This window comes from Vicugna pacos, chromosome 17 (assembly GCF_048564905.1).
Source record: "Vicugna pacos chromosome 17, VicPac4, whole genome shotgun sequence".
Lineage (NCBI taxonomy): Eukaryota > Metazoa > Chordata > Mammalia > Artiodactyla > Camelidae > Vicugna > Vicugna pacos.
Window position 1 is genome coordinate 41603959 of NC_133003.1, and position 14180 is coordinate 41618138.

A 14180-nucleotide genomic window follows, 5' to 3' on the forward strand; every position below is an offset into this window, starting at 1 on the left:
TCTCCAGTCAGTTGACAAGTGTTAACTTTGTCGTAAGCATAACAGTGCTTTATAATACTGGGAGACAGGAACAATTCAAATCCCAAAACAAATGTAGCAAAAGCAGAAAAATGTTCCTATATAGGAAACAATATCAAAATAATATGCTCTGCTGATACAGCAAAATGAAAGTCCTGTATATGGTTAGTTTCCTGTCTATTTGGTTCCTCTTTGGAATTCCTAACACAATGTGGAATATTTGGTTAGGAAACACATGCTTTTAATGATAAACACAATTTTAAAAGTGCAAATCTTCCAGTAGAAATCAGTCTATAAAGACACTATTCACTTGTATGAGATACCAGGGGTTTTGATGTGCAATTATGCTTTGAGCCCATTCCTGAGAATATAAATATCTCAGAATTCTTATTTTTATTTTTGATTTCTCTCCATAATCCTGAATGTAAGCATTAAGTTCTTATACATTAAAAAAAACTGAGAAAATATTATTCACTGACTTACAGCAGATAAACCTTCTAGAACAAAAACACCTCCCAGTTTCTTGAAAGGGCTGGAGCCAATTATTCATCTCTGTGTAGACACAGTGAAAAGCAACTCTCACCACAGCTGCCTGCTTCCGCTCTGAGTGGTGATTGATGGCAGAGGAAGTAGGCAGAGAATGCTCTTAAGGATTTCTTGCTGGCAGGGTTCTTAACCTCAAGTTCATGGACAACTTGGGGCTTCAGTGATGAACTTTATAAGGTCTAATAGTGTGTAAATATACCTACACACCTTTATATACCCTGACTGAAACTACTTAGTCCCTTGTTAATAATCTCTGGTGTCAACCACCAATGTATCTAACTCAGGGGAATAGAGATCACAAGTCACAGAATTCTGTAGCCCACTGCTTCTTTTATAGAATCACAGGGAATAGCTGAAATGTTGAATCATTGCTATTGTGACTTCACTTCGCCAGTATCTGTGGATTATGGTTAAGGCAGACTATTGTGATAATGTGCTTTGGCCATAACTTTCAAATGGAAGTTGCAAAGGTAAATAAGATTATATTGCCTACTTCTGGTAAGTGTCCAAAAATACCCCATTACATTCACCATAAGTGATACCCATGAAAAATGTGGACTGAACAGCTATATCGGGAATGATAAAGTGCTGAAAGAGCTGAGAATCTGAGGGGACAATAAACTAGGTATGTTAGGAGTAGAACAGGTCTCCAGAGAAGGGAACAGGGTGGAAACTTGTATCGCGGTTATTAAGATTGTAATTTATTAAATGTTAGACTTCTTAATGTTCCAGAAGATACTGATTTATTTCCAAAAAATTTATCTTCTGTATTGTATTATTTAGTAAACTTGAGATTTACTATCTGCTTCCATCACACTTCCTTCTCTTCTTTTCTCACCATTGAATTACCTTTTGATTTTCCTGAATTCTGTTACATTGCAAGCTCCACCAAATATATTTATTTTGTCATCTCCTACATATATATGTATGTAATTTTTCTATATATAAACATCTGAGTTGAAAAGAAGTCGATAAGAGAGAGTATCAGCTTCTATGCTGAATGTCAGTAGGTATCTCTTTCCTGCTGATTTTCAAACCTACAACTATCTTTTGTATTTTTTTTCATTGTCCCTATTAAATGCATGTGATTTATAGTGAAATCTGCAGAGGTAAATCAGTATCACAAAATAGAGTGTACTGTAAATGCCATGGTTCTATGATAAACAGAGTAAGTCATATTTGCTGTTTTGGCAAAAAATTTCTTTATTTCTGCTCTGGAAAGATAATAGTTGTCAGTTACTTGGAATACCTTTTTGTGTTAGTGGATTCAACCTATGATTTATATTGAATTTCTGAAGAGAAAAATGCAGATTTCACTTGATTATGACAAAGAATGTAGGGAAATTACAGAAATGCCAACTGTGGACAATTGTCAAATCAGGGCAGCCAACTCTATTGATAGTGCTTTTTTGTAGATTTGACACTATCTTTTCCTAATGATGAGATTTTTATAGGCCACAGGATATACTGTAATAGAGGGTCAGTGCTTTGTTGTAGAAGCTAGAAGGAAGAGAATTACCCCAGATATCAAGCCGAGGATAATCTATAAAACAACTATATTAATTTATGCACACACTTGCCATTGCTATAATTAGAGGTGAGAATCATCTTCTTAGCAATGAGCCTGTTCAACCCCATAATTATCAGTGTCCTTGAAGGGTAGTATTTATTGCAGTTTTTTAAAAAATTGTAGTAAGTGGTTAGAGTTATGGATTTTTTTGAACTTGTTGTGCTTTGGAGTTCTGTGCATGAGAATTAATCTTTGTGTAGGAAGCCAAACAAAGTGTAAGCTTAGCGAATATATAAACATTTTTCTCTTTGACAGGTTTAAATGTACGTAAACAGATTATATTGATATAATAAAAATACCCTGTTTATGTAACAGAGGACCTGAGCTGTTATGAATAATCTGTTATGGATAATAGTAGGTAAGTTTTGTGGTTTTATTACATTCAATAAAAATAGTGTTGACTGGGGGAAAAACGCACAATGTAAGAGCTGTGAGCTGAGTTTATTCAGTATCTTACTGAGGACTAAAGCGTGGGAGACAGCCTCTCAGATAGCTCTGAGGAACTGTTCCAAAAGGGTGAGGGGCAGTATTCATGTGGTACTGGCAAAGGGGTATCTGCAATCAAGCATACTCTTGGTAGACGTTTACTGTCAGTCAGGAGGAACAGATATCTCAGCTCATGGTTTTAGTGCTTTTTCTAAGTATAAGAAGATGCAAGAATTTGGGTTCATAAAAATTTCTGCTAAAAAACTATTTGAGGGTCTGTTGTGTCTGTTTTCCCAAAATACGGAGTGCCTCATTATTGATCTTTGCCCTTGGGGTCCTTTCAGGGTGTACTGCAGGTTAGTGACTGCAGTAACTTGTAGAACCAGATGGTGAACAACGTTCTTCAGTTTCTAATAGTTAGTTTTAATTTGATGCATGTTTCTAAATTAGTAATGAAGGAGTTTAATTAGGATAAAGGTTTCAACTATTTGACTTCAAACTTCAGATTATTCAAAGTTTCGATTATATTCAAGTCTGTTGATGCTTTTCAAATAATAGAACACTTAGTTAAAATTTGGACAGTTATATAATTTTTTAATATAAAATAAGCAGACTTCTTCCTAGGCCTGATGAAAGAGGAGTAACAACAGTTAAACTCTCAAATGACAGTAAACCGGGTAAATGTAGTTCTTTACAAAATATATTGATGTTATGGTGGGACAGGAATAGCTGACTGGGTCATTTCTATGTTGGCAAGTAAATGGTTTTAGTTTGAATCGTCTAGGTTCAGTGTGTTGTGCTTTTTAAATGTGTCATCAGTTAAAATACCCTCTATTGCCTGAAAACCACCAGAGGCGTTTCATCTTAATGAACATAATAGTTTCTAGTACACTATGAGCGGTTAGTCAAACTGTGGGAGAAACAAATGCGTTTTTTCCAGTTGCTTATTTCATATTATTTTTCTTAATAGATCTAATTTCCATATTGAAATGGTGCACATAACTTGTCAAAATTTTAGACTTCATTTTGCATCTGGCTTATTCAGCTGCTGTGCAGGCTTCCCACCGAATCCCTTCCCTCCCCCTCTTCCTAATTTCCTTCCTTTCTTTTCATTAGAAATTGGAGAAAAACATCTGATACAGTCTTTCTTTCTATGATTATTTGTATGTTAGGGCTGGAGCTTGGCTTTCAGATCCCACTTTGGGTAACTTTCTCAGTAGTAAAACTCTTAAGATGTTAATTGACTCTCAGAGCCTTCTTCACCAAGGCAGCATCTATCACAATAAGGTGTTGCGATCAAAAGGGGATGATTGTTGCAGATGTCTTCTTTTCCCCCCAAGTAGGAAGAACATATCTGATTCATTACTTTCTAATGATGCAATCTTACCCAATTTTATTTTCTTAAATGAGTCATAAATAATTCTGGTTAATCTAAATATTCAATTCTAGTATTAATTTACAAAAGATTTATGGAAAAATTTTTTAAAGCTGAGAGTTGGAAATGAGGGGAGTTTGCACTTTCTGTTCAGCAATCAAGCCCTTTTCTCAGCACTTTAACCTCCTGGGGGACCTGATGTTTCCCCCCTCTTGCCTTTCTTGCTTAAATCCTATGACTTCTTTTCCCTTCCTCAACCATTCCTTAAGATCCTCCTCAACCATCTAATGCCTGGAATGCTCTTACCAAGAATCTACGGGGCTAACTCCCTCACCACCTTCCAGTATGTCTTCAAAGACCCACCCTGACCAATTACTGAATTCTAGAACACACATTCCCGCCCCAACTGCAAACTCCTAGTTCCTCTCATACTAGTTGTCTTTTTCTTTTACCCATAGCACTCATCACCCTATACCCTAGATTATTTACTTATTTATTATACTTCCTCTATATTTCTTTAACTCCCGTGCTAGAGTGTAACCCCTATAAGGACAGGAATATTTTTCTGAATGCCTCATGGATGTATTTTAATTACCTAGAACAGTGCTCGGGATACAGTAGGAGCTGAATAAATGTTTGCTGAATGAGTGAATGATTTTACATGACCTATTTGATCTGTTAGATTTGTCTCCATTGCAAAGCAGTACCATAAAAGATACCCAAAATATTCCTAATTATTCTTAAAAGTTAGGGTGTAAAGCGTAGACTCTGGCAAAGAGGGTAAAACAATTACTGAGGACTATGGTTAGTTACTGAAAATGTGATGTGATAGTTCAGTTTCTGTTGTTAGCTTCAAATCATAAGAAAATTCGAAACACCTGCTTTATTCTTTGGAGAGAATACTATTAGAGAATTGTATTTATTGGAGTAAAAACATTCTAACATTTTAACATCAGTAAAATTGTAGATCATTGAAACACTTTCTGAGCAGAACCAGAAATGTTGTGAAAGTTTTATAATGATACATATCTGAAATAAATGGCAGATTTTGATTCCTTAAAGAATAGTGGGACTCTTTCAACCAGAGTAGCAAATAACTTTTGTTTTCTATATTGGAGTATTTTGTCTAAATTACAGAAGCCATTTAAAAATGAATTAAAAAAATTTAATCTCTTTTAAATTGTACTCCAGTTTATATTCAAATAAAATCTAAATAAATGTAAACTTTTAATCTGAAGATAAAGTTTATAGAATATCTTTTGATATTTTCACACAGTCATTTTCACACTAAAGACATGATAAGCATTCATCCAATAAATGCAGCTCTTTGTCAGGCTCTATATTTGCTGATTGAAAAAAAGAATATTAGAGAACTATTGACTGAGAAGAAAGGTTCAATAGCAGTCTCAAGTTTACCTTATGAAGAGAAAAAAAATTGTTTTCTTTAGAGAGTAGGGGAGATTTAATTAAACATAAAATAAGAAAAAGGTAACTTTCTATTAACATTTAAAAGGTTAAGAAAGTGACACCATTTTTTCAAATTCTCACTTCATTTGCATCATACAAAGCAGATAATCATGCACTGCCACTCTTCCACCCCCAATCAAGTGGGTAACAGAGATATGTTTATAACATTAAAGAACATCTGTTAGTAGGTCTCTCCTGAAAAAAAGTGGGTAGGGCAAAAGCTTACTTCTTTCAGAATTACTTTGATAATGGGAGCTCTCTTTGAAATTTCAGATGGCTCAACACAGAATAGCACAGAATGTCGAAGCGTAGAGGGAATTTCCAATGTAAATTAATAGGTTGATGGTAATAAGTAGATGCAGTGCTAATTCCTCCTTTACTAATTGCTAATATAATCATAATATGGTGAGACAATATGGGAACATATGAGTAAAAAAAGAAAAAAGACTTGTCTGTTTATTATTAATTATGTCAGTATGAGATACAGCAGTAAATTCAGGCATCAGGGAAAACTCAGTTACTGTTTTCATCATCCTTCCTTTGAGGGAATTGCTCTATTTCTGAAAATGAGTTTTTAAAAATGGAAAACCACAGCCTGTACTTTGAAATCAGGTACAATTATCCTATTAGCAATTGAAACCCTCCCCAAATTACAAGAGGCTTAATTTGAACTTCTTAGGTCCAAGGTAACTGGATTGACTACTCACTAGTAACTAGAATACATTTACTGGGATGGTCAGTCATGTCTGCGGTCTTATGAGCGTAATCTCCAATTCAGAATCATCAGGGAACATCTATGGAAAATTTCTGGCTTGAGATTATTTTGTGAAATTTAAATAAGGCCTTAAGAGAACCTAAAAGATTCTCTGAGTTCCCTTAGCATGATGGTGGGAGTTAAGGGGTTCTCTTGATAGAAATATTCTTTTCATAAGGAATTTTTATTATCATATATAATTATCTCAAATAAAACAGACAGTTAATACATGTTATTGGAGGATAATGGGAGGCAATAAGGAGAGGGAGTAGAAACATTATGTTTTTGCATATTGCGTTGTTATTTATTCATAAGCTGCTCAACGCCCCACTTTTCAACTAATTATAAAGAAGAAAGAACCCATAAACTAAATCATATTGAAATATCAGTGACTAATATTATACAACAAATTTTGTATTATTCTTTCCAAGGTTGTTTCCATCTTCAAACACAATGTCTAAAAGTGGGGATATTTTCATTTAAACAAAGCATCTCTAGATAGTAGTACAAGTGGGAGATGTATTTGGATGAATGCTATCTTTCAACTCAAATATCGAAGGACAATTTCTGTTATGCTTATACTGAGTATCCTGGTTGCATATTAAAATGAAATTTAGTGGGCCCTAGCTATGGATAATACAGAATAACGACACTCTACCGTTATTTGGGTCTCAGTGTCTCCTATTGATGGTAACTGTAAAACCTGGACAGCACACATGACTCATGAGTTATTTGAGGTCTTTTAAAAGTAAACATATTTACAATAGCCAAAAGGTGGAAAAAGCCCAAATTACCATTGATGGATGAATGGATAAACATACATGCAATGGAATATTGCTCAGCTTTAAAAAGGAAGATTATTCTGACATGTGCTATGCTGTAACATGGATGAATCTTGAAGACATTATGTTAAGTGAAATTAGTCAGTTACAGAAAGTCATGGGATTCTACTTAAATAAATTATCCAGAATAATCAAATTCATAGAGGCAGAAAACTGTCAAGGGGAGAACAGGGAGTTATTATTAGATGGGTGCAGAATTTCAGCTTTGCAAGATGAAAAGCGTTCTGGAGATGGATGGTTGTGATGATTTTAAAACAATTAAAATGCACTTAACACTATGTTACAGTAGAGTTAAATTTGGTTATAATGGTATGATAGACTGAATTATGCTCTCCTCCATTCACACGTTGAAGTCCTAATCACCAGTACCTTACAATATGACTGTATTAAATGATAGGGTCTTTAAAAAAAGAAGTTTGAGTTAAATGGGGCCCTAATCCAATAGGACTGGTGTCCTTATAAAAAGAACAGACTCCAGAGTTGTGTGTGTACACAGAAAAAGCCAAATGAAGACAGAGCCACGGAAAAGGCCTCCAGAGAAACCAAATGTGCTGACGTGTTGATCTTGGATCTCCAGCCTCCATGCAGTCTGTAGTATTTATGGTAGCCCCCACAGACTAATGCAGATGGTAAATTATGTGTGTATTTTACCACGCTGTTAAATAAAAGGTAAATGTACTGGGCAGATTGGGAAAGAAGAACAGTTACTATCTTTCCCCTTTCTGGTATCTCTCTCACTTGAACTCCATGAAGCTCAACCCAAAATAAGCATTGATAGAGTGAGACAGAGCTCTAGGAGAAGTTCTCTAGTTCTGGCTCAAGGAGCAGAAAAGGGAAATCCTAACTCTCAAAGCAAGGAAAATCTCCATGTTTATTCTTTGTCTCTGATGTATACGTTCAACCCCTAAACAATCCTATGAGCCCACAAAAGCAATAGCAGCAGCAGGAGGCCTGCAGGAGTCAAAACTCTGAAGGATGGTAATATCTCTCTTTAATCTGAGGAAATGGTGCCTCAAGAGGTGGGGAGACCTCTGTTGATTCTCCTTTTTTCTCACTCCCTTCCCATTGCTTGGCCTGATGTAAGAATTGTCAACACATGGTAGAGTAAGATAACTGAAAACCCAAGTTTTTGCTGACAAGATCAAAAAGGACTCGTGGAACCTGGAAGCATTACAGAGATTACAAAGAGAGAAGAAATTGGGAAAGCAAAGTCTTAAACTTGTTTGTGGACTCTTGCATTCATCCTTAAGCGTGGAGGTCTGGGTTTGACCCTACAGAGCATACACAGAGTTTGAAATCTTATCTATGTGGTAGATCGCTACACAGATCCCAGAATGAATGCTCATTAGTGCAGACACGGACAGATCCAAATAGCACAACAAAAGCTTTGAAAGCAAAACTGACGCTGGAACCACATCCTAAAGAAGGCTCTTTGGAAATTGAAAACTGAACCTGACCAGGTACATTACCTTTCAAAAGAAAATTATAAACATTCTCCATTGGATTTATGCAACACCCAGAGTCTCATACTATATATTAAAAATGTCCAGGATATAATCCAGTGTGTCATGTGAAGAATGAGAAAAATTTCAACTCATTTGGAAAAGAAAATTAATAAATGCTGATGACAAGAAGACACATGTTGATATTATCTGACAAAGATTTTAAATCAGCTGTTATAAAAATATTCCAACAGTTGATCGTGAATACTTTTAAGAGAAATCAAATGACAGTGTCAGTTAGAAAATAAAGGATATGAAAAAAACAAACTGAAATTTTAAAAATGAAAAAATATAACAGAAAGATTTAAAACTTACTAAATAGGCCCCAAAACATAATATAAATGCCAGAGAAAATAATCATTGAACTTTAAGATAGATCAATAAGATGATCCAATCTGAACAATAGAGAGAAAATATAAATATTTCTAAAAAATTGAGCCAATCCTCAGAATCTTGTAAGATTGTATTAAAGAGACTAGATGTACATGTCATTGTTGTTACATAAGGAGATTAGAAAGAGTGTGGCAGAGAGAAAAAAAGATTAAAAAACTAAAACTTCCAAAATGTGGTGACATAATCCTACAGAAGTACAAACATACTTCAAACAGGATAAACCCAAATAAATCTTCTTCCAAATGTATAAAAATCTAAGTATTAATTAAATTAGTTAACTATTAAAATTATTGAATAGTTGGAGAAAGCAAGCTGATAAATGACACACTGCTTGCAGTATAACTATAATTTGCTGAGTTCCCATCAAAAACTATGGAGGCATACCATATTTAAGGTGTTGAAAGGAAAGAACTGTCAAGACAGAATGCTATATCCAGCCAAAGTATCCTTCAGGAATGATGGTGAAATACAGACATTCTCAGTTGATGGAAAATAGAACTTCTCAGCAGATCTGTTCCCCCCAAAATTGCTAAAGTAAATTTATCAGACAAAAGAAAAATAATACAAGATTGAGGAAAGAAGAAAATAAATGGTGCATATCTAAGTAAATGTAATAGACAGTTATTCGATTATCACAGTCTCTAAAATATATTAGATGGCTGGAAAGAAAATAAGATTTTCTGATGAAATTTTCAATATTTGTAGACAAAATACATAACAAAACTACAATATAAAAGGGATAAAAATAAAGACACTTATATCATGGCAAGGTTTGTATACTTTCTCTGGAAGGGGCAAACTATTGATTAGAAGGAAACTATGGAAAGTTAAGTAACCACTTAACAAAATAGATATATTAAGATGACATAGCAAAATATGTTCAAACAACCCAAAAGATGGCAGGAAAAAAAAAAAAGGGAAACAAAAACAGAGAGAGCCATCAAAAACTAATAATGGTAGAGATAGATCCAAATACATCAGCAATTACATAATATATAAACGTTCTAAACACAATAATTAAAAACCACAGAATATATAAAACACATGACCTAAGTATATGCTGCCCACAAGAAATTCACTTTAAATATAGTTATATAGATTAATTAAAAGTAAAAAGATATACCATGCAAGCAGAAATCAAAGGAAGCTCAACTGACTGATTATAGTGCTTTGAAGTTACTTTAGAGCAAAAATAATTTGCAGAGATAATGATAAAGTTCAATTTATTATTCACTAAGAAGATATAGCATTCTAAATATATGTGCACCAAACAATGGTATATTAAAACATACAAAGCAAAAACTTAACAACTGAAAGGAGGAACAAAAATGTTTGTAGATTTTAATTTTTTTCTCATTAATCAATAAAGCTAGTAGACAAAAGATTACAAAGTTAGAGAACAACTAGAAAACAGCATCAATCAGCTGGATCTAGTTAACATGCCTAATTTATATCATCAGCTGAATGCAAATTCTTTTGAAGTATACACTGTAACATTCACCAAGATAGCCCTAATCATGGATCATAAAGCAAATTTAAAATAATCAAAATAGACTATATCTACAAAATCTGTATATTAATCATAATGGAATTAGACTAGACATCATTAGGAGAAAGAAAATAGGAAAACTCTTAATCCACAAGAAAACTGAACAATACGCTTCCTAATATATTGCCCACGGGTCAAACAGGAAGTTTCAAGGGAATTTAGAAAATATTTCAAAGTGAATGGAAATTGAAGCACCATATATCACAATTTTGTGTTATGCAGCTACTACTGTGCTTGGTGGAAAATTTATAGCATTAATTGCTTATATTACAAAAGAAAAAGATTTCAGTTCAACACTGTAGGATTCCACCATAAGGGACTAGGAAATAAAAAGTAAAATAAATCAACACAAGCAGAACACAAGCAGAAATAAATGAAATTTAAAATAGGAGAATAATAGAGAATAATCAATAAACAAACTATGACTCTTTGAAACGATCAATGACATTAATAAAGCTCTCCCAAGACTATAAAAGGAGAAAAGACACAAAATAGTAATATCAGGAAAGACCATCCCTACAGACATAAAAATGATAATAGGGAATACTTCAAAAATACTATGAACATTAATTTTCCAACTTGAATAAAATTGTTCCATTTCTTAAAAATCACAAACTACCAAAATTTACCCCAGATGGGTTTGGTAACCTTAGTACTGCTAGATGTATTAGAGAAGCTGAATTTGTTGCTATTACCTTTAAAAAAAGAAATAACCATGCTCAAACAACTTTACTGGTGAATTCTACCAAACAGTTCAAGAAGAAATAACACCAATTCTATACAATCTCTTTCAGAAAATAGAACATGCAGAACACATCCAATTTGTGTTTTGAGGCTGGCATTACCCTGATTCCAAAGCCAAACAAAAAAAATATGGAGGAAGAAAACTACAGACCTATATTCCTCATGAGCCTGGAATTAAAACTCCTTCCCATTAGCAAATTAAATCCAACAACATAAAATGAATACTATGCCATGACCAAGTGAGATTTATCCTAGAATTTCAAGTCTTTGAAATATTAGAACAGCAATCAATAAAATTAATCATACTGTAATAGTCAAAAGAAGAAAAGCTACATGAGTATTTCAGTTGATGCAGAAAAAGCAACTGACAAAATTCAGTATGCATTTAAAAGAAACTCTCAGCAAACTAAGAATATTCTTATAACTTCTGTTGAGTAAGATCCAGTGTTATGTGCTGCCTTGACTTCTGGTGAAACTGGGAGGGCCTTGAGTAGCCTAAGCACAAGTTTCCTTCTCTCCTTTGCTTTTCTGGACAAAGTCCCCCAGCCAAATATTTGTCTTTATCAAGGGGATTAGGGACATTTCTTGCTTATCCCTGAGCAATGAGTTTTAATTCCTTGCCAGTTCATGGAATTATTCAAACAAGGCAGTCTTATCTTCAAGGGAACCATTCTTCCGTCCCTCCACCCTCTTGTTACTACAAACCCTGTTTCCCACTGCCTCTTCTTGATTATACTGTTTCCAAGCTCCAATTCCTGTGGCCCTGCATGGTGTACAGTGTCCTTCTCCCTGATGCTGTGAATATACGTGACTAATAAACTGCCCTTGATCTCATTGTCCATTGTTGACTATCCTATGTTCAGCTATCCTCATAACCCAAGGGCAGGAATCCCTCCCTCACCAGTGGGATGAAAAGGATGCAATTAGAACAATATTCTCATCGTAACAAAAGGAATCTAAATCAAACCTACAGCAAATATCTTAATGTTGAAAGACTTAAAGCTTTCACTCTAAGATTAAGGGAGAGGCAAGGATTTTGTGGTAGGCAGAATTTGGAGACGGTCCCAAAATTGCCACCCTGTGGTGTAAATATCCTATATGAGATCCATTCATTGAGGATGGGCAGGAGTTGTGAACATAGTTAGGTAGTCACTCTCTTGATTAGGTTAATGTTAAAGGTTAATTGTAACTTCCAAAATAATAGTAGAGTATATGAGAGTCTGTCTTAAAAGCTGCACCGAGATCATCCTGTTGGCTTTGATGAAGTATGCTGCCGTGCCAGTGGCTTCTAGTTTCTGAGAGCAACCCCAGCCATCAGCTAGCAGGAAGATGGGGACCTACTCTGAATCCTACAAGGGCAAAGAACTGAATTTTGCCAATAATTTGTATGAACTTAGAAGAGCATCCTCACATTTTCAGAAGAGAACACAGCTGACATCTTGATTTCAGACTTGTGAGACCCTTGTAGAGAACCTAGTTAAGCCATGCTTAGACTCGTGACACACAGAAACGTAGCAGGTTATTAGTTTGTAGCAATTTGTTTGTTGCAATATACAATTAATATAGTTGTCCACTCACCACTACTGATCTACGCTGTACTGGAATCCCTGGCCAGTGAAAAGACATGCTGGGACATAATATTTACTATAAAACATATTATCATTAAATGTGAGTTTAAATAAGAATGAAACATAGTATACCATCAATTTTAACTATATGGAGATGGAAAACTTTGGAAAGCTTTTTGATATAAAGAGAGAATTAGAAATGTATTAATTGTATCATCAATAAAAATTTGTTTCTGTAAAAACAGGATCAAAATTTCCAATTGTGTTTATTAACAGAATTAGGGATTTTTTTCAATTGATATTGATGTTTAGATGTATCTATTTAAATTTTATGTTCAGTTGGCTAAACAAAGAATAATCAAACCTTTTTATCAAAATTGAGTTTTGCCATAGGTTTGCTTTTCTCTTTCATAAAATATGGATTGCATAATTTCAACTTAAAAATTCATAAAGTTAACCTATACAAATTGACACTCTTAGAGTCAACAGAGATACAGAGGTTAAAACATTCTCTGAAATGTTGACCCAACAAAGCTGGATATAGTAACATTCTGATTAAAAGATTCTTTCCATCTTGGCATCTGTTTTGGAAGATTCAGTTTATGCCAATATGGACGTGGATATGTGAGAGAATAGTTATGATGCTATTTCACCTATGTGATGCCATCAGACACCTAAGATTTTCCTAACTGAACGCCCTTTTTGTCTAACCCTAATCCAGGTATCTAAAATTGATGCCAACAACTACTTTGCAGAATTGCCGTAAAGACCAGAAATACACACGCATCAAGAATTGGGCACAATGCATGTAGTAGACAGCTCAGCACACAGGGACTTACCATCTTACGCATTCATTTACAAGCTAAGTTTTACTGTTTGCTAATACCATAAGTTGAATTTGACTTTTTTTTCCCTAAATATGTCTCACCAACACAAGGTCTCAGTAATGACTTATTCTTTATAGGAAAGTGGAATATTGGCTATTATGCATAGATTTTCTAACTAGCTATATGACAGGTTGTTCTTTATGTTTTTCTGTTTTGAAACAGAAACAATATTATCTGTTTACCTGAGTAATAAAGGTAGACAGTAAAGTTATAAGACACTACTTGCAAATAACTTTCAAAAATAAAACATATTTAAAACTATCTGCTTTGCACATTTTATCAGAGATTACAGATTGTTGGCCCTTGGACTAATTGAGCCCTAAAACATTTTATTTGTCTTTGTATGTGATTTCTTTTAGAAAGAGCCTGGGCCTTCCAGCTTATCATATTCTTCACAATTGCTATGTTCCTATTGACCCATTTTATTAATTTGCATTTCCTGCAAATATTTGAGTTGCTACCACAGCTCTTAAGAGTTGAAAAATGAAAGGTTATTTTTGTGGGAACATTAGAAACTTCTAGTCATTTCTTTGTTAAAA

General features: G+C 34.2%; 1 long non-coding RNA gene across 1 annotated transcript; it reads left to right on the forward strand.

The window, feature by feature from the left end:
* Window positions 1-978: 978 nt before the first annotated feature.
* Window positions 979-13902, forward strand: LOC140686601 (uncharacterized). The gene is made up of 3 exons (XR_012060437.1): window positions 979-1062; window positions 2390-2492; window positions 13476-13902. It is a non-coding gene; the product is annotated as an uncharacterized lncRNA (long non-coding RNA).
* Window positions 13903-14180: the final 278 nt, after the last annotated feature.